Here is a 20,673-nt window from a genome sequence, read left to right as displayed (position 1 = left end):
GATCAAAGACAGGAAGCTGCGTGGGCTACTTCACATTTGCTGCAACAACTTCTAAGCCCTCCTGATGCCTCTGTCGTGAAGATAGAGTCCGCCATCAGAAAGAATAGCCTACTTTCAGCCGTGAGGCCTCGCTGCACAGTTCAAGGGACTATGTAACCCGCACTTCCCTTTGCTGCGGAGTCCTTTATTGATTCCCATTGATGTAGGCATTGAGAAGTGATCTCCCTCCTCTGCCCCCTCCCACCCGTGCCCTATAGCACCTCTACCCTGGTAGTGTGGGAAGAATTCATAATCCTAGCTAGCCCATATAAAAGGTGCACAATTCAGGTATTTTATTTACAAGCCATAGCCTCGATTGGGCAGGTTTAGAGCTATACTAAGTTATTCCCCAGCTATGAAGTCCCTTGTTACCTGCTGTCTCCTGACCACACGCTGTGGTCCAGCTCCTCTCATGGCAGCCTCCTCTACCTCTGTCTCTGTCTCTGTCTCTCTGTCTCTCTGTCTCTCTGTCTCTCTCCTGCAACCTTCTCACTCAACCCTCACATCCCACCTTTCTCCCTCCACTGCCCAAGCACAGGCTCTAGCCTTTACTGACCAGTTAAATAGAGGAGCACACGGCATCACTTGGTGCGTGTGAGGATCGGCAACCACATCTTGAGAGAGCAGCGTTTAGCATTTGAGTACACGCAGCACCAGACCAAGCCACCACAGGTGACACGTAAGCCTCACTCGAAGTGACTGCGCCAAAAGGCCTATGGGTGGCCCTAAGAGAACCATCTCTCATGTCCCTCACACTGATGCGTCTCTTAGACAACCTTTCCTTCCTGCTGGTACTTGCCCTTTGACCCCACTCTAGACTCCCTGTCAAACCCCTGGCTGTCATGGAGTAATAAAATAAAATAACCATGCTTCTTCCCACCTCTCACCCCGGATGCTGCTGTGTGACTCCTTTTCCATCCTTTCTTGACAGTAAGTAAATAAACCCCCTGACAGGTTGACTCAAATTGATGCATCAAGAGGAGAGTTTCTCTGCCTGGGCATGGGGGACAGCAGGGTACCCCAAAGGAAGCCAGAGCAAACCACAACTGTCCTGAGCTAAAACTCAAAACTAGAGCTGGTGCCCAAAATCCAGGAGGCCACCTGTCAGGCTCTAACAGCCACGCTCCCCTGCCTTCCCCTTCCAAAGCTGGACAGCCAGGTGGGAAGAGTTCCCTACAAGTCTATCTCCCCACCCTGTGCCCCCCACCCCAGACATGCAGAGAGCAGATCAGGGAATGGGTAACAGCAACAGCCCACCTACTGCAGACACGCGCAGGACCCTCTGGAAGACAGCAGGGAACCCCAAGGTCTCCAAATTTGATTCTCAATTCTACCATTAGTATCCTGGGTGGCCACTAACAAACTGGATAATCTTTAAAATGTGGCATTCTTGTGACAGTCCCCACAGGCAACATGATCAGATATGGCACTGGGCAGTTATGACAGCATATTCCTGTAGTCCTACAGTAAGAGACAGGAAGGCATTATCTTTAAAGATGATTTTGTCTTTATACTCTAATTACAAGATGCAGTGACAGAGAAAACCACTATATTATAATCATGGTAGAAAAATGTGAAATACAAGTGACTAAAAACCCCCAAGTCACCTGTAACCATATGATCCAAAGGTAGCCAGACCTTTAGTCCTGTGTAAAGATACAGACATGCACAGATATGTGTACATGTTTGTGTGAAAACATTTCTATGTGCCGTATCCTGTTTTCACTGCCTGTCATTGTATCAATGTTAAGTTTCCATAACTCGAAGTCTTTTTAGAAACATTTGCATGAAATTCTGCATAATGTCTCATCATAGATTTTTAGTAAAATCATGTGCTATAAATATAGAGCAGAGCTACTGGTAACAATGTGTTCATTAAACAGAGCCTGGCGTCAGCATGTGCCAGCCCATTTCAGGGTCTGCTGCCTCAGTGACAACCCTCAGGCAAAGCTTTCAACTGATCCAACAGCCACTTCACTGGGGCTTCTGTGAATCGCAGAAGGTAAGGCACTCCTTTGGCAAGAAACAGCTCTCTCTTCTGAGATTAGAGTTTATCTCTTGGTGGTTCACACAAGGTTCTGGAAGGCTGGTTGATAAATAAACTTGGTTGTTTACAGTGTCATGCGGACACCGGGATGGCAGCAGGCTGGGGATGTTCAAATGCAGCTTTCCCCCTTGTTACGCCTTTCCTGAGCAGCGCAGGCCCCCAGTTCTACAGACTTCATCTTCCCATCTATGGGGCACCACTGTACATGACTGGGTCTGCAATGAGTACCCAAGTTCGATGAGGTTTTTTAGCACTGTCTTGGCCTGTTTAGGCTGCTATAACAAAAGACTACAGCCAGAGATAGCTTACAGAGGTATTACACCAAAAATATCAGAAGAATTTGCTTGTTGGAGGAAGTGTGTCACTGGGGAGGTAGGGTGGACTTTGAGCTTTCAAAAGCTCATCCCAAGTCCAGAGTCTCTCCAAACCTGCAGCTCAGGAAATAACTCCCCCTACTTCTCCAGCACCATGCCTACTCCCTCCCATGACGAAAATGGAACAACCTCTGAAACTGTGAGCAAGCCTTCAGTTAAATGGTCGCCTTGGTCATGGTGTCTCTTCACAGTAATAGGATAGTGACTAAGACAGCATATAATTCATCATAAGAAAAACAACAATGCATGCCACCGTGATTATGTAAATCTACTCTTCCTATCTTGGTCTCTGACCCGCAACCCTGCATGGTGTCAGGCCCAAGCCCATTGAAGCAGGACACAGAGAACTACAGTGTTCCCCGGGCCTCAGTTGCTACATTAGTGGCAGAAGGTGGCTTGGACAACCCTTCAAAATATCCTTGACCACTCCCTCCCATATAGCAGACCTACCTAGGGCCTCCTACAGCTTCTCTGTCTCCTGATGCAGTGGGATCTCATCTTCTGACTAGTAATTTTACAATTTCTTGTTGCTGTTTTGAAACCTTCTACTTGGCTTTTGGTTCTGACCATCACACCCCAAGGGATCCATCCTTCCTTCATGGGTCATATGTTGGAGCACCACAGAGTGTCCTTCCAACACACTCATTGCACGTGGAACCATATTTATATGTGCCACAGAGAACTATGACCATGGCGTTCTCAATTACGAGTCTCAGAGGCCAAACTTATAAGTTCTTAAACAAAGTGTGAATATTTTTTTGGTTCACGAACCTAACAAATTCAGGAGTGTCACTGTCTCCAGAGCTTGGATGAGGTGCCCAGCTTCATCTCTTTCTGTCCTCCTACCCCGCTTTCATTTCTCTTGGCAAATGTAGGCAACCACTTCTGCTGCGGCTTCCTCCCGCAGTGACCCTGCTCTCACGCCTCACCCATTAGTAACACAGAGGGCGAGGCTTCTCTCCTCTACAGGGTCTCAATTCTTCAGGAACTGAATCCCATTGCAGAGGTCTCTGGCTTGAACTACTTGCTGGCTGTGAACTCAGGGAACGTTGTGGCAGAGTCTGAGCACTGTCGGTGAGAAGCTCTTCTCCCAAATGATACTCGGTGCTGTTTCAGAAGAGGATGCTGACTGGCAAAGGGTAAGAGAGCAATCGTCCACACAGCTCAATACCTCATCGACACAACTCCCCTTCCCTTCCTCACGATCTCAACGGCCCCCCTGTGCCACATCACACCAGCACCACACACTCCTTAGTCCTTTCCTCTCTAGTCACAGGTAGTCCAGAATAATATCTTGCTTTGCATCCAGTCCCCTGATGAGGGGCCTCTCAATGAGCTCTAAATATAGCAGGTCATAATTCAGCCACCTATAAACCAAATGGTGAGTATGACTGTCCCCAGCACACCACCAGACGAGAGCCAGAGGACAGAACAGCAGTTCTTTCGACCAGACACACTCTCTCTCTGTGTTAGGATCGTTACTAAAATCCTCAGGTCTCTGCCTGCCTGCCACCATGAGCTTGGTGATCTTGCTCGAGGGAAAACCTTCCATGCCCAGCTTCCCCTGGCAGCCTCCCACCCTGCAGGAAAGCCAGGCCAACCCCTGCCTCTCTGATTTCCCTCAGCTCTCTCATCTCATCACGTGACAAGGAACTAACCTGCCCCAGGGCCCTGCAAGGCGCAGCCTTACCTGGATTTCAGCATCCAAAGACACAAAGGGCCCCTTGTGTGTAAACAAAGACGTGCTTCTTCCCCCAGCTACCTTCAGGTGGGCCAATTCTGAGAGAAGCTGGCCCCTTATTAACAGAAACGCAGACTTTCAGGAAATAGCTCTCACACTCACAGTAGGAAAAGCTTCAGGTGATTGAGCGATTCCACCCTAGCTGTGTGGTCAAAGATGGGGTAGAGGGATAGACAGCAAGCTAACGACCTGCTTTATTAGAATACAACATGGCGCTGGGCAGTGGTGTTGCACGCCTGTAATCCCAGCATTCTGGGAGGCAGGGGCAGGCGAATTTCTGAGTTAGAGGCCAGCCTGGTCTACAAAGTGAGTTCCAGGACAGCCAGGGCTACACAGAGAAACCCTGTCTCGAAAAACCAAACCCCAAAATCCAAATAAAAAAAAAAAAAGAATACAACATGGCTCGATCTTCTAAGCCCAGGATGCAACTCCTCACTCGCTGCCTTCCATCTCATCTTCTTTTTTTAAAAAAGATTTATTTATTTATTATATGTAAATACACTGTAGCTGTCTTTACACACCAGAAGAGGGCATCAGATCTCATTACAGGTGGTTGTGAGCCACCATGTGGTTGCTGGGATTTGAATTCAGGACCTTTGGAAGAGCAGTCAGTGCTCTTAACTGCTGAGCCATCTCATCTTCAATCAACCAATTCCAATTTTAGAATCTGTTACTTACATTTCACTACTGGTTTCTGGTCCCTAGCAGGAAGTAAAGATGGCTTAGCTGAGTCACGCTGACCACTGAACCTTCCAGTGTAAGTCTGTCACCACTGCCTTCAGAGGTCTAGGAGTTTCATCTGGACCCACGTTTCTCATTGGCTTGTAGAGATAATCTCTTGTGCACTGTGGGAAAGCTTTACTTGTGCATAAGAACGGTGTTGGCCTATTAGCTCAGGCAGGAAATAGGGAGGTGGAAACTTCGGGACAGAGAAAGGAATTCTGGGATAGAAACAGGCTCTGGAAGGGGACTTGTCCTGAAATGCTGATAAAGACTGTTGCAAGAACCCTGAGGAGAGGTAACAAACCACGTGGCACTCACAGAACAGAACAAATGGGCAATTGAGTCATGAGCTAGTCCGGGAACAGGCCCAAGCTTACGGCCTAAGTATTTATTCATATATAATTCAGTCTCAGGGTCATTCTTTCGGGGCAGGTGGGAAAGCCCGAGGTTACATTGGCTCTTGGTTCTCTCCCTTTTGTTAGCTCCACTTGGTCATTCAGGCAGGCAAACCAGTGTGCCAGAGTTCCAAGCTGGCATGTCATCTCCTCAGACAGCCCATGGTAAGGAGAACTTATCTTCCCAGGACTTCAAACAGGAGCCCTGAAATTGACCCCATGGGTTGGACTCAGGTGACCTGCCCACCCTGGAGTGTTGGAGACAGAGTCCCCTCCATACCTAAGGAAAACTCAGAGTCCACTTCTAAAGCAGGAATGGTTGGTGAGCAGGCCACAGGAACCAAAAATGCTCTCAACAGTCACTGATAGCTTAAAAGCATCTCAGAATTTGCGCAAGCATCTTTCTACCCGCCCCTTCCTTCTCTCCATCCTTCCAGATAGGGTCCCAGCGTTGTGTGCTGAGACGCTCACCTGGTGCCAGCCCTGACTTGTCTCAACCACACATCATACATGCCGTCCTATTCTCCAGACTATTTAACTGGTAGACTCGTAACAGGCTCCAGCCAACTTGATGAAGGAGAAATCTGGGGAGGTGATTTTTCTTCATTGTGTACAGAGTCTGCCTGCTGTTCCACACCTTGTAATTCACTTCCAACTCTTCCCTCTGGCCTCGGATGTATGAGATACAATGTTTAGAGCTGCTGCAGCCATTCTGTGAATGGTGTTGGGGGAGGATCCAAGAGAACTACGAAGCCGCTAACTTAGAAATCTGACAAAATGAAACGACCAAGACGGTTGTATAACGACTGCCGCTGCTAGATTGCAGAACGCCATAGACAATGCCATGGGATTTCTGTCTCTTGTATCTGGAAGCGCCCTGCCTTTTCTTATAGCTGTTCTCCACAAACACACTTCTTTTCATGCAGAGTAGCAAAAGAGAGTAGGCGCTCTGCCCGTCATCCTTTGCTAAGGCAAAAACATCTGAACATTGACCATCCCACAAGACTAAGAAAGGGCACAGCCTGGATTCTTCCTGTCCCAGACTCTGTCACCTTTGTCCCTTATTGTTAGAGTTGACCTTATAAAACTGATGGTTATGAAGGCCGAGAACGCCAACAAGCTGCTGCCTGCAGTTAGGCAGCCCCAGGACTGGTGCTGTGGGTCACTCCCACTCCGAGGCCCCAAGGGCCTGAGGAAATGATGCTCAGAGCCAACTCTGCTGCGGAAGGTCCCCACAGGGAGCTGTGGACTCATTTCTCGGATGCACAAACCTTGTCCCCTGAGCACAGCTCATAGCATCCCTCAGTCATCCAGTCTGCAATAGTGGGGAGCCATCATGGTGCTGACTGGCCCATCCTCACAACTCTCTGAACCCCACCTCCCCAGACCCATGCCAGGCCCAGGCTTATCTTCACTGTGGTCTGGATGATGTCATCCCAATCTCTTGCCACAGCATAGACTTGCTGAGCAAATGTATACTTTTCCTTAGAGGAAAAAAAAATGTTCTGAAAGACAAGACACTGAATGCCAGTCTACAGGAGTCAAAAAAAAAGAAAGAAAGAAAGAAAAGAAACGGGTAGTAAAAGCAAAGCCCTGGCCCTTCCACGGAAACACAGCACACCCTGTGAGAACGTGGCCCAGTTTATGAGACAGCTCAGCCCGACAGTCCCAGTTCTCATTCGTGCCTTTTGTGAGCAGCCTCCGAGAGCCACACCTCCTCTCCATAGCAGCTCATGTCTGCAGCCTGTGGAGGTTCCACCAACATACCTCAGTCAGGTGAGGAGAACAGACTGGATGGGACTGGGGACAACAAAAGAGGGAAACAGAGAAATCAAACACCCTGTGGCCATGACACCCTGGCCAGTGCTATGTGCAGAATGGCTTCATCTCTAGGGCCTCTGAGACATCCCTATCCAACTCTAAATTACCCTTCACTCCCTCACTGCTGAGACAGAAGCATGCTGGGGGAAGAGGAGAGCCGACCGGCTTCATACCTACCGCTCCTGAGGAAACTGAGGCAGGGCCTCCGATAGCATAGCCTGGAGAGAACGCGTCTGGCAGAGATGACACGGTGGCAGAGGGTAGGACAACGTACAACAAAGTTTGTGGTCTGTCTCCATCTGCTCTGTGCTGTCCCATCTGTGGCAGGCACTGAACGGCTCATCTGCTCTTGCCAAGCAGACCCATGTGGAGAGCAGGCTGTCTGGAAAAGTCTGTAGGAAGGCCAGGCTCACCGTCTGGAGTCTCCCAGAACTCGCACAGTCCAACCCAAAGGCAGAGTGCCGTTGCCCTGCATGTGCACTTACTCTGAAACATCTGGATTCCAGTCTCCCGTGCTGTGCTCCCTGAGTCCAAAGTCTCACAGGAAGTTCACATATGTGACCAAATGTCGTTGAATGTTAAGTTAGAAAGGTAAACTGAGGCTGGACCGTGCTGGGTCTTGTATACCAAGCCAAAGAGCTTAGAGCATATCTCTCCATCTATGGCCTCTATTTTTATGGTTGTAAAACTTGATCCAGAAGCGTAGGAAGGAAACATTAAAGTTTCTGGATATCTGTGCAACTGAATGCATACCAAATTAGCCAGATCAGTCTAGGAACTTCCAGGCTGAAATCCAGATTAGAGGTTGCTTGCATGTGTGGCGATGAATCTTCCTATGCAAGACTGGAAGAGCGTTGGGATCACAAAAAAAATCTGGCAAGACAGCTGGAAAGTGTGGAGAGACAGAAGGACATGCAGCAAAAGCAGTGGACAGTGTGACACTCCACCCATGACTCCCCAGCAGAGACAAATAAGCCAAGGGCCCCTGGTGAACAGAAACTGGCAGTCCTACCCACAGGACAGAGCCATGGGTCTCACAAGCTTCTTCCAGCTAGGGACTTAGGGAGGCAGTGACACCCCCTGTGGATGACTGCGGGTTTTCACTTCCTGTGTTGCAGAGGGATGCAGCTGGGAAGCATCTGAAGGGGGAGACTATTGTGTAACTCTGAGTTACTCTAAGGATGTGATCACAAGATCTGATCAATCACAAGTCAGGGGGCCTAGGAATAAACTGACACAGCCTCTGGGTAAGAGAGAGACAGAGACAGAGACAGACAGAGACACAGAGAGAAAGCGCTCCTAGGACAGTCATGGAGAGGAGGGATGGATGCCAAGAAGTTCAGGCAGACAGTAACAAGCTGACAGGTGATGTGGTGGTCAGAAACCTCAGCACCCCTTGTAGTTGGGTTAAGTGTGGAGTCTGCTAAGCCCAAGCACAAGGTTAGCATGTGGTCCGCACGCAGAACCCAGAACCCCCACCCCCTGTCTACTTCGACCAGACTGAGAACCATGAGACCCCACAGAGGGTTTTAAGTCTCCAGCCTGGGTCCTCGCACAGGTGCCTAATGGTGCCTGGGATTTGGAAGTACTTGCAGTTAGTCCTCTGGACAGCTCCTAGGGCTTTATTTCATTTCCCCAGTCCCCAAAGCACTCAGGACACCCCTTGGCTAGGACCATTAGCCACCCTGGGGCACATGAACTGGGGGAAGGAGGACTCTAGAGTATGGGAGAACCCTAATTTCCCAAAGGATGCAAAGCTAAGTGTGGCCAGCAGAGGAGCCTGGCATGAAAAGAAAGGAAGTCTCTTAGGAAGACAGCCCTTAAAGGCATTTAATAAGGAAGCTTGGGTGGGCACCAACCTAAATGGTAGGAAAGAGACCTCAACCGAACCCCACCCCGACTCCCTGTCTTCATCTGGCAGACTACAATATTTGAAGACTCAAGAAGAAGATACTCTTATCCCCCCCCCTTTTTTTTGTTTGTTACCTTTTCTATTTGACCTTTTGTGTTTTCCTTCACTTCCTTTAGTTTACTTTTTTGTTGCTATATTTTTCCAACCCAATTACCCGGTAAAAGAAATCTCAATCAATAGCAATACAAGCTACAAGCCTAGATTGGACAGATCTCCCACGACACTACTCTATTCTCATCTATATTATCCCATATAACTTGTGGTTTCTCCAGGCCACGAGCTTCTCTCTCACTTCTTTCTCTGCGGCCTCTCAGTCCCCTCATATCTTCTCTCCATACCGTTGATCCTCCGCCTTCCCCCCCATCCTTTTCTCCTCCCCCAAACTCTCAACTCCTCCTCCTTCCTCCTGACCAATCATTGGTTCAAGCCTTTATTTGAAAAGTTAAGGTGGGGAGAAGGTTCACAAGGCAACTCCTCATCTGCAGCCCCTTGGAGGAGTGGAATTAGCATCAAAATACAAGCGATATTTTTTGAATTCTTTGTCCAGCGTGCCATCCATGCCGTTGTGCTTGCAGTCAGCATCTGAGGATCTGATTTGGAAGGCCAGGTATTGCCTTGCTCTTCACGGTTTCTTCAGATTCTGTTTTGTGATTTGTAGTGACTCAGTAGTTTCTTAGGAGCACTTCCTGCTGGGCATCAAGCCATTCAGGGATACACAGAAAGTCTGAATGTATTCATATATACATACACATATATGTATGTATATATGTATATGAAAAAAACAAAGTCATTTCAAGACAAAAACAAACCAAAGAAATTCATGACCGCCAAGCCAGCATTACAGAAGCTATTTAGAGAAAAAATCCTACACACAGAGGAAGTAAAACAATTTCAATTATGTGAGTACAGGAAAGAAAAACTGTCATGAGAGACATAGCTGAAGACATGAGAACTAGATAAGAACAAATTATGTCTAAATCAGAAAATAAGAAAATCCATAGCTGAATAGGAGAGAAAGAGAAGGTCTGTGTGACCACAACCACAGGAACCGGCCAACTCAAGTCAACCCTGAAGCTCCCTGTAAACAGCGTCCACGCTCCTGTTAAAGCACATCCGCCATCTGAGCAGACTGAGAAGCAAAATCTGGGGACCAACCGCTGAAATGGCTCCTCAGCTGAGAGCACTGCCCGGGTTCAGTGCCCATCACCCACAAGACAGCTTACACTCATCTGTAACTCCAGCTGGAGCGCATCCAACACCCTCTCCTGGCCTCCTTGGGCCTTGCATATAGACATGTATTCAGGCAAAACACCCATGTGCACAAAATAAAAATAGATATTTTTATAAAAATAAATAAATACTACACTTCCCAGGAGAGCCACGCCACAGCACCTGCCTAATACACTGGACCACACAGGAGTCAGCGCCTCCTCTCTCTGCCTTTCATGCCTTTAAAAGTATTTCATGTGTATCTTCCTAAACATGGAAAACACTGCCAGAAAGAGTTCCATATTAAATTTGCTTCGGAGATAAACAAGATTAAGAAAGCTATAGCTGCCGGCAGTGGTGTTGCACGCCTTTAATCCCGGCACTTGGGATGCAGAGACAGGTGGATTTCTGAGTTCGAGGTCAGCCTGGTCTAGAGAGTGAGTTCCACGACAGCCAGGGATACACAGAGAAACCCTGTCTCAAAAAACCAAAAAGAAAAAAAAATTAGCCATAGTAGCCAAATAAAAGGGAAAAAAAACAATTTAATACAATTAGAGATTGGTATAACAAATATCATTAAAATTCCAAGGATCACAAGAGAGTCTTTTTTGAAACCGTGTATTCTAAAAAACTGAAGATCTAGAAGAAATTAATAGATTCCTTTATATATTGTGATATACCAAAATTAAATCAAGAGGACATTAACAACCTAAGATCTCCAGTTAGTACAAGTCTGAATCTGTGATACACAGTCTTCCACCTAAGAAAAGCTCAGGTCATATGGATTTAATGCCAGATACAAAGGGTGGGAGCACCACCAAACCCCAGCTTGTGAAGCCAGCATTAGCCTGGTATTAAAACTGGTTAAGGATATATCAGAAACAACAAACTATAAACCAATTCCCCTGGTGAACACAGATGTAAATAAAAGAAAATAACCAATAAAACACTGTCAAAATGAATTCAATTATATATTTAAAAGATCGTACACTATAGCCAAGTTGATCCCATTTCAGGAATGCATTTCACTTTGCACACAATAAATATAATCTAGCACATAAATAAACTCAAAGACTAAAATCACAAAATCATCTCAATAAACAGAAAAGGTTCTTGACAAAGTTCATTGTCCCTTCATGATAGAAACTAGAAGTTCAAAGAACATTCTGAAGAGAAACTTTAACCCAGGAACATGGCTGCTCTGGCAAGGGATCACATCCAAAAATGTGACCCAGCAGGAATGCAGACATGACCTGGATACAGTATGATATGGCTGGAGTACAGCTTAGTACACAGCTTCAATCCCTCTGTCTGGAATATAGGCATGCCCTTAGTGCACACCTTAACCCCAAACACAGAAGGTAAGGTTAGTTTGTAGAAGGAAGCAGCCATTTTTGGAAGGGACATCTGATTGAGGGGCAGACACAGTGATGAGTCAGAGAAAGATTTGACAGAATGAGTCAGAGATAGGATATGCCCAAGTCACGTTAAAAACAGCATAGAAAAGAGTGAAGGGGAAACTTTGAAAAAATTAAAGTTACAAAAGAGGCTACTCAAAAGAGCAGAGAGAGAGAGGTAGTGAGAATTTTGGTTTCTTTTAAAACCCAGTTATGTTGTGGGATAAGAGACTGCTTCACAGCAGGTGATTATGATCTGTCAGTGCAGGAGGCATGGTTTTTACCAGATATAGTTTAATTCCAAGGACTCTGGAGATGGTGTTGAAGAGGGAGCCCTAAGAGGGCCTGTGGCAGCTGCTGCTTAGAAGGAATTAGTGTGGAATAAGAGTTGGAAGAGAAGTAGAGGTTTAAGAACCCAGCAAAATAGCTCAAAAACAAAGCACCAACAGAGAGAGAGAGAGAGAGAGAGAGAGAGAGAGAGAGAGAGAAGGTGGTGTGTGGTGTGTGTGTGTGTATGTTCTACAGAGACAGGTTGCAAAGAGAACAAGCTAGGCACAGCTGGAGACAGAAGGAGCCAGGGAAGAACAGATTGCCTGAGTTAGTATAAGGCCAGGTAGAGAAATTCAGTCAGAAGCTGAGAGAGGCCAAATTGAATCAGTCAGCTTGGAAGATTAGATAGTACAGAGGCTAGAAGCTTCCAAACCTAGGCCTAGGGACAGTTAGGACAGAGAAGGAAATGCTCTGGGCTCAGCCCACGCTGTGTATGTGCACAGCTTAGGCACAGCTCTCATCTCATCATTTCATCGGAGGAAATAAAAGCGACATTTACATATCTCAACATAGTAAGTCTATATACCAGAAAACTACAGCCAAATTATAGTGACTGGGGAAACTTCTGGGACATTTCTTGTTTATAAGCTTCCTTTTCCTGATAAATATAGCTCTCACTGCTCATCAAAACAGCTTCTCTCTGCAGCAGATAGAGACCATCTCAGAAAGTCATAATTGGCCAAAATATAGAGAACAACTAATCATGGGGCGCCCAGTCACAACAGGTACATCTACAACATGACTAACTAACTCCTACATCTAAAGCTCAGGGAACAAGGAAGGGGAAGAAGAGAGACTGTAAGACCCAGAGGAATGAGGAGTCTGCTATGTGATTGTGCCTCCTAGAAATGACAGAGCAGCTACACCCATGACAGCATAACAACATGGCCACCTAAACAAAATCCAAACAATGACAACACTGATAGACATGTTAGTGTGGAAGGAGGAAATCTCAAGGAGTCACCCCTAAACAAAAAGCTATTGGCAACAAATGACTACCAACAGAGGGACAAACTCCCTAATATGTAATAATAACTAAGCAAAAGAGAATACAAATCTGAAAGGAAGAAAGGGGGAACATGAGAGGAATTGCAAAGAAGACACAGAAGTGGTTGGAGGGAGGAAAGGAGAAATAATGTGATCCTATTTTAATTAATTTTTAATTATTAACAAATAAAACAATTTCTTTGAAAAAAGAAAACAGGAATGAGACATGTGTCCACCCTTTCAGCTTTTGTATTGCTTTAAGTCTTAGCTACATTGATAAAATAATAGAAAGGAAGGAAGGAAGAAAGGAAGGAAGAAAAGAAGGAAGGAAGAAAAGAAGGAAGAAAAAATACAGATAGGAAAGCCAAAATATCACTATTTTCATATTATATGCTCCTATACTTAAAAGTCCCTAAACATTCTACCAGAAAACTTGTAGATGTAAAAAATGCTTTCAAAAAAGTCCCAGAACAACACAAAATCAACATTCCAAATTCAGAAGGTTTTCTAAGCACCAATAATGAACCTTCCAAGAAAGAGATCAGGAAAAAATCCCCATTCACTGTGGCTCCAAAAAACCAAAAATCTAGCAATAAATAAAGTTAGTCAAGGAGGTTAAAGAGCTCTACATGGAAACTTTAGACCTCTAAGAGAAAAGGCTAAGAAAGCACAGGAACACGGAGACACTGCCATGCTCATGATCGGCAGAGTTAATATTCTGAAAATGTCTGTATTGTCTAAGGCAACCTCTAGATTCAATGCAACCCCCATCAAGATGGCATTCTTCACAGAACCAGCTAAAACAACCTTAAAACCCCAAGAAGTACTAAAGAGCCCAGATAATCCCACTCAGAAAGAGCACAGAGAATACTGTGCAAAGAGTGCAGACCACAATGCCGGATTTCAAATTATACCTCTGGACATAGTAACAAAACCAGCGTGGTACTGGTACAAAAATAGACAGGTGGACTGATGGAATAGAATAGCAGACCCAGAAATAAACCCACCTTACCTCCAATAAAGGTAACAAAGAAAAGGGGGAAAGACCTCTTCTATGATAGATGCCCTAGGGAAACTGGGTATCTATGTACAGAAAAATGAAAATAGAATCTTATCACTCAGCCCATAAATTTCAAAATAGATTAAGTGCCCTCATGTAAGACCTGACACCTAGAAACGGATGCAGAAAAAGAGGGGAAACATTTAGGATGTAGGCACAGGCAGGTACTGTCTAAGACGGGCTCAGAAGCACAAGAAGTGACCAATAGGATTTCATGAAATCAAAAGATTCTGTGGGAGCTGGAGAGGTGGGTGCGGGGTTGAGAACACTAGCTGCTGTTCTTGCAGAGAACCCAGATTCTGTTCCCAGTGCCCACAACTCCGTAACTCCAGTTCCAGGGGATCCGATGCCTCTTCTGACCTCCTCAGGCTCCTGAATGCATGTGCTGCACAGACACACTCAGGCACACATGCATACATAAAATAAAATTACTTTAAAAAATCTGTGTAACAAAAGGAGTGGTTAATCACAGAATGGGAGAAAATCTTAGCTACCTATACATCTGTCTTAGCTGGGGTTTCTATTGAAACCCAAAAGCAATTTGTGTAAAAAGGCTTTATTTCATCTTACAACTATCAGGTCACCTTCCACTACTAAAGGAATTCAGGGCAGGAACTCAAGGCAGGAACCTGGAGGCAGGACCTGAAGCAGAAGTCATGGAGAAATACAGCTTACTGGCTTGCTCCTCATGGCATTGCACAAGGCAGGACCACTGTCTCGGGGATGGCTGGGCTCTCCCACACTGACCATCTACAGGCCAGTCTTATGGAGGCATTCTCTCAACTGAGGCTCCCTCCTCTAAGACAAATCTAGCTTGGGTCAAGTTCACAAAAAACTAGCCAATTGAACTGGCTGGTTTTGTGTATCAACTTAACACAAGCTGGAGTTATCACAGAGAAAGGAGCCTCCCTTGGGGAAATGCCTCCAGGAGATCCAGCTGTAAGGCTTGTTCTCAATTAGTGATCAAGGTGGGGAAGGGCCCAGCCCATCGTGGGTGGTGCCATCCTGGGCTGGTCATCCTGAGTTCTATAACAAAGCAGGCTGAGCAAGCCAGGGGAAGCAAGCCAGAAAGCAGCACCCCTCCATAGCCTCTCCTTCAGCTCCTGCCTCCAAGTTCCTGCCCTGTGTGAGTTCCTGTCTTGACTTCCTTTGGTAATGAATAGCAATGTGGTTGTGTAAGCTCTGATGCTCCTCCCCAACTTGCCTTTTTTTTTTTTTTTTTTTTTGGTTTTTGAGACAGGGTTTCTTTGTAGTCCTGGCTATCCTGGAACTCACTCTGTAGACCAGGCTACCTTCAAACTCAGAGATTCACTTGCCTCTGCCTCCCAAGTGCTTAAAGGTGTGTACCACCACTGCCCGGCCCCAACTTGCTTCTTGGTCATGATGTTTTGTGCCGGAGTACAAACCTTGGCTAAGACCCCAATACAGTATCTTACAGAGAATTAATATCTAGAATATATAAAGAACTCAATAACTAAATACCATAAAACCAACCTAACAAACGGAATTATGAAATAAGACAGCTCTCAAAAGATAAGTACAGATGGACAATACATATATTCTAAAATACTTCACAACCTTAAGTATCAAAAAAAGCATATCAGGTCCAGAAAGACAGCTCAGTGTGGGAGCTGGAGAGATGGCTACGTGGTTAAGAGCCTTGACTGTTCTTCCAGAGGTCCTGAGTTCAGTTCCCAGCAACCACATGATGCCCTCTTCTGGTGTGTCTGAAGATAGCAACAGCGTACTCATATATATTAAATAAATAAATCTTTTTTGGAAAAAAAGATGGCTTGGTGGATAACATACACACACACACACACACACACACACACAACATAAAAGCAGAAGAAAGCCTATGTAAGAGGGGCTGATGGGACCACTAAGAGGGAAAAGCAAAAGAGAGCAGGGGTGCACATGAGCACAGTACAATGGTACACATGTATGAAAATGTCACAATGAAACCTATTGCTTTGTAAAATAACTAAATCTGGAAACAGTAGCTCACTGTGTATCCCTGACTGGCCTGGATACAGTTGCTGTATACACTGCTGTATCCTGACTGGCCTGAAGCCTCAGTTGCTATATTGACTGAGATGGCCTCAAACCAAACTCACAGAGATCTGTCTGCCTCTGCCTCCTGAGTGCTAGGATTAAAGGCAGTGCAACTATGTCCAAAAAACTAAAAACTTTTAATAATAAAATTCTAAACCAAAAGCAGGGCATGGTCTATAAAGCAGTGGTCTTCACAGCTTCACCCAATCCCACTGTCATCATTCACAAACCATCAGGACCTTGAGGGGCTCTTGGGAGGGCGGCAGCCTCACCCCTGCTTTTCTCTCCAGTGAAAGACGACCCTCACAGACAACCTGAGTAAGTGGATCTACACAAGATCTAGTTCTTAAGTACTCAAACATCTCAAAATGTGCAAGAAGTACAAAGGCTTTTTCTCTTAAAAAAAAATCTTAGTTGAGTAGTAATTATGTGAGGCAAGGCATATGAGAGGAAGGGAGATCTGGTGAGTCTTTACTCTGTCACATTACAAGGGACAACGATGACAAATGATCAGGTCTCACAAGTTAACAGGAAGTGTGTAAGTTACCAAGTCGGTTTGAAATATTGCTTTGCATATTGGGAACGAGAAATCTAATCCAAAGTATAAATTGCCCTCGAGATATTCGTTAATGACAGTAATAAAACAAGGCATTACAAAGTACACTTGTATTATCTTTGCTGAATTTTTAAGTGACACTTAAACACATGCTTTACAATGTGCATAACATATTGCTGCTATAATGGAGGCACAATATCATGTTAAATGCACATAGACCTACCATGAGGTCACATCCAGTGCTACTTGCTGCTGACAGTGGGGGACAAATTGGTCTTGGGAGCCACTTTTCTTTCTTATTTTTTTTAAAGATTTATTTATTTATTATATGTAAATCCACTGCAGCTGTCTTCAGACACTCCAGAAGAGAGAGTCAGATCTTGTTATAGATGGTCATGAGCCACCATGTGGTTGCTGGGATTTGAACTCAGGACCTCTGGAAGAGCAGCCAGTGCTCTTAACCACTGAGCCATTTCTCCAGCCTGGAGCCACTTTTCTAACCGACTCAATGAGCCTCATGCAAACCCTCCCATTCTTGCCAGGGACACTTTTTAGCTCACATCCTCAGTGGGGAGGGGGGGAAGGAAAATAGTTTAAAAGAATGATCTTAGCAAAAAGAACAGAGCTAGAGGACCCTTGTGACATGACTCTAAAACATATTCCTAAGCTACAGTAATCTAAACAGCCTGGCACTGGCATACAGAAACAGTGACAGATGGCAGGAATCTTAATCAGTGTTTCTATTCCTGCACAAACACCATGACCAAGAAGCAAGTTGGGGAGGAAAGGGTTTAGTCAGCTTACACTTCCACATTGCTGTTCATCACCAAAGGAAGTCAGGACTGGAACTCAAGCAGGTCAGGAAGCAGATGCTGATGCAGAGGCACTTTGGTAGCTCTTTGGTAGAGTGCTTGCCTAGCAGTACAAGGGTTCAATCACAATACCACCAGATAGATAGATAGATAGATAGATAGATAGATAGATAGATAGATAGATAGACAGACAGACAGACAGACATATAGGAAATTATCAAAATGGACATTTCTTTTTTTTTTAATTTTTTATTTATTTAATGTATGAGTGCTCTGCTGCATATACATCTGCCTGCCTGAAGAGGGCGTCAGGCCTCCTCCTCCTCCTCCTCATTAGTATAGTGGTGAGTATCCCCGCCTGTCACACGGAAGACCAGGGTTTGATTCCCGGATGGGGAGAGTGCCTACTTTTAGCCAGGCAGTATGGCGCATGCCTGTAATCCCAGCACTTGGGAGGCAGAGGCAGGCATGCGGATTTCTGAGATCGAGGCCAGCCTGGTCTCCAGAGTGAGTTCCAGGACAGCCAGGGCTATACAGAGAAACCCTGTCTCAAAAAAACCAAATCAAAAACAAAAAAACAAAACAGACAAACAAAAAACAAAACAAAAAAAAGAGGGTGTCAGATCCTCCTATAGATGGTTGTGAGCCACCATGTGGTGGCTAGGACTTAAACTCATGACCAAGGGAAGAGCAGCCAGTGCTCTTAACCGCTGAGCCATCTCACCAGCCCCAGAATGAACATTTCTCATAGAAAATGTGTAGCATCTTCCTCCCTTTCCCGCATGCACACATTCGCATTCATACACAAGTGGGATAACTATTCAGCTGTAAAGAGGAATCTGGCCATCATGTGGTTGACACAGATGGAACTGAGGATCATAATATTCAGTGAATTAAGCCAACCAAAGAAAGACAAACGCTGTGTCTTTCACTCCACTAAAAATGCTGAGTGTCACAGAAGTACAAACTAGAACAGTGGTCCAGAGGATGGGAAAGGGCCCAGGCATTGAGGAGGGGAGGGGAGTGGATAAAAAGACTGGCTAGTGGATACCAAGTCTCAGCCAGACAGAAGGAAAAGGTTCTGGTGTTTTATTACACAGGACAATATTCATAGCAGTATTCTATTGTATAATTCAAAGTAGTTAGAAGAGATGTTTAATTTCTTATCACAAAAAAATCATAAGAAACATAAATGTCCTGAGAGATCAAATGCACCTCATAAAGATGTACCATCAGCATCTGTCCAAACACTGTAAATGGATGGCTACTTCACAACTCTGTCAAAGATCCGCTGGCTTAACTGGACTTTTAGCCCTGTTGGAGTCATAAAGGCCCTGGTCAAACCCCAGCTCTTTGACAGATCAGTCCTCTGGCTTGTGCAGAAGTAAAGCTCGGGGAGGGGGGTTCTGGGAGAGGGGTGCAGGGGGAGGCCCCAGGGAGCGCTTCTATGTCGATGTTAATTCTTTTTTAAAATGAGTTTAAATTATGTGCACAGTGGGGTAGACATGTGCTCGTGAGTGCAGGTGCCTCTGACGGTCCAAGGATTCAGGTAAGCCGGAAGCTGAAGTTGCAGGAAGCTGGGAGCGGTGCCTTGTGGAAGGGCAGTACCCGGCTCTTAAAGGCTGGGCCATCTCCTCCCTGGCTGTCCTGGAACTCACTCTAGACCAGGCTGGCCTCAAACTCAGAAATCTGATTGCCTCTGCCTCCCAAGTGCTGGGATTAAAGGCATGCACCTCCACTGCCCAGCTTCAATGTTAATTGTTTATCTTTTTTTTATTTTTATTTTTTATTATATTCATCACAATATATATTTTATGCCAATCATAAAAATGACCACATGTTATTAAATGAACATAAAAGATAAAGTCTTTTCGTTTGTGAGCTTAAAATCTTGTCGTTTACTATGGTACAAACCCAAAATAAGAACAATTTTTAGACATTGGAGTTAACTGTAATAAGGCTACTTCAATGTCCCTCACATCCCTAAAGGATTTTACCTCCATAGTAGCTAAGCTAAGAGTCGACAGTGACAAGGAATGAACTGTAGGCACAATTATTTAGATACAGATTTTCCACTATGGTCAAAGCTATTTGACTTGAGTGATTGTCATCATTCTCAGCCCATAGGGAACAGGTTACATTCATTTAAGAAATGGTGTGTGTATTAAGATAGTCTATCCATGAAGTCATTCATCAACTGTTTCAATGAACAATGGTTCTGCTTGGAGGGTGGCACAGACATTAGGTGAGGGTAAGATTCTGGTTCATTGGCTGTGATAATTTTGAAAAACATTCATCTCAGAAAAAGAGTAACTTATAAGGTCATCTTCAAAATTGATACAATAATTATAAATATCAAGCAAAACATTCAGTCTCACTCTTTATTGTTCTCTTACAAGCCACCTCCCAAATTGTCTACGTTTCTTTTGGCTGTACAAGTAATTTTGAAATATGTAATCTGTTCTGAAAACTATAGTATAGAGTGAAAACATCAAACAATCCACAATCCTGCTAATAGAGAGGCTGAGATAGGAGAAGCACAATTTCAAGACCATTATATGGTAAACAGCAAGACATTGTCACATACAAACAAGCAGAAAGTGTATATGGATTGTACAATATTGGACATATTTCTACAATTACCAACTTAGAGAGACCACTTGGTGACAGCCAACAAATTTCTGCTTCCTCATATTTTTGAATTTCAATTGATTAGGATACGTTGGTAACATCAATTTTCATATTGAGATATTAAGGAAAAGTGATTGTTATTTCCTGTTATTTTTGTTTTTAGAGGTGGAATTAAGTTTGTGTGGATTTGTTGAAAGATTACTTTCTTGTTTTTTCTAGGGTGTAGCTTCCTTCCTTGTGCTGATGTTTTCCATCTATTATCCTTTGTAGGGTTGGATTTGTGGAGAGATATTGTGTAAATTTGGTTTTGTCATGGAATATCTTGTTTTCTCCATTTATAGTAATTGAGAGTTTTGCTGGGTATAGTACTCTGGACTGGGCTGGCATTTGTGTTCTCTTAGGGTCTGTATGACATCTGCCCAGGATCTTCTAGCTTTCATGTTTTCTGGTGAGAAGTCTTGTCTAATTCTTTTTTTTTTTTTTTTTTTTTTTTTTTTTGGTTTTTTTTGGGGGGGGGTGGATTTGTTTTTTTTTTTTTTTTTTTTTTTTTTTTCCGAGATAGGGTTTCTCTGTATAGCCCTGGC

This window comes from Apodemus sylvaticus, chromosome 12 (genome assembly GCF_947179515.1).
Source record: "Apodemus sylvaticus chromosome 12, mApoSyl1.1, whole genome shotgun sequence".
In the NCBI taxonomy this organism is placed as follows: domain Eukaryota; kingdom Metazoa; phylum Chordata; class Mammalia; order Rodentia; family Muridae; genus Apodemus; species Apodemus sylvaticus.
The sequence above is the reverse complement of the archived record's forward strand: the minus strand, read 5'-3'. Positions refer to the sequence as shown.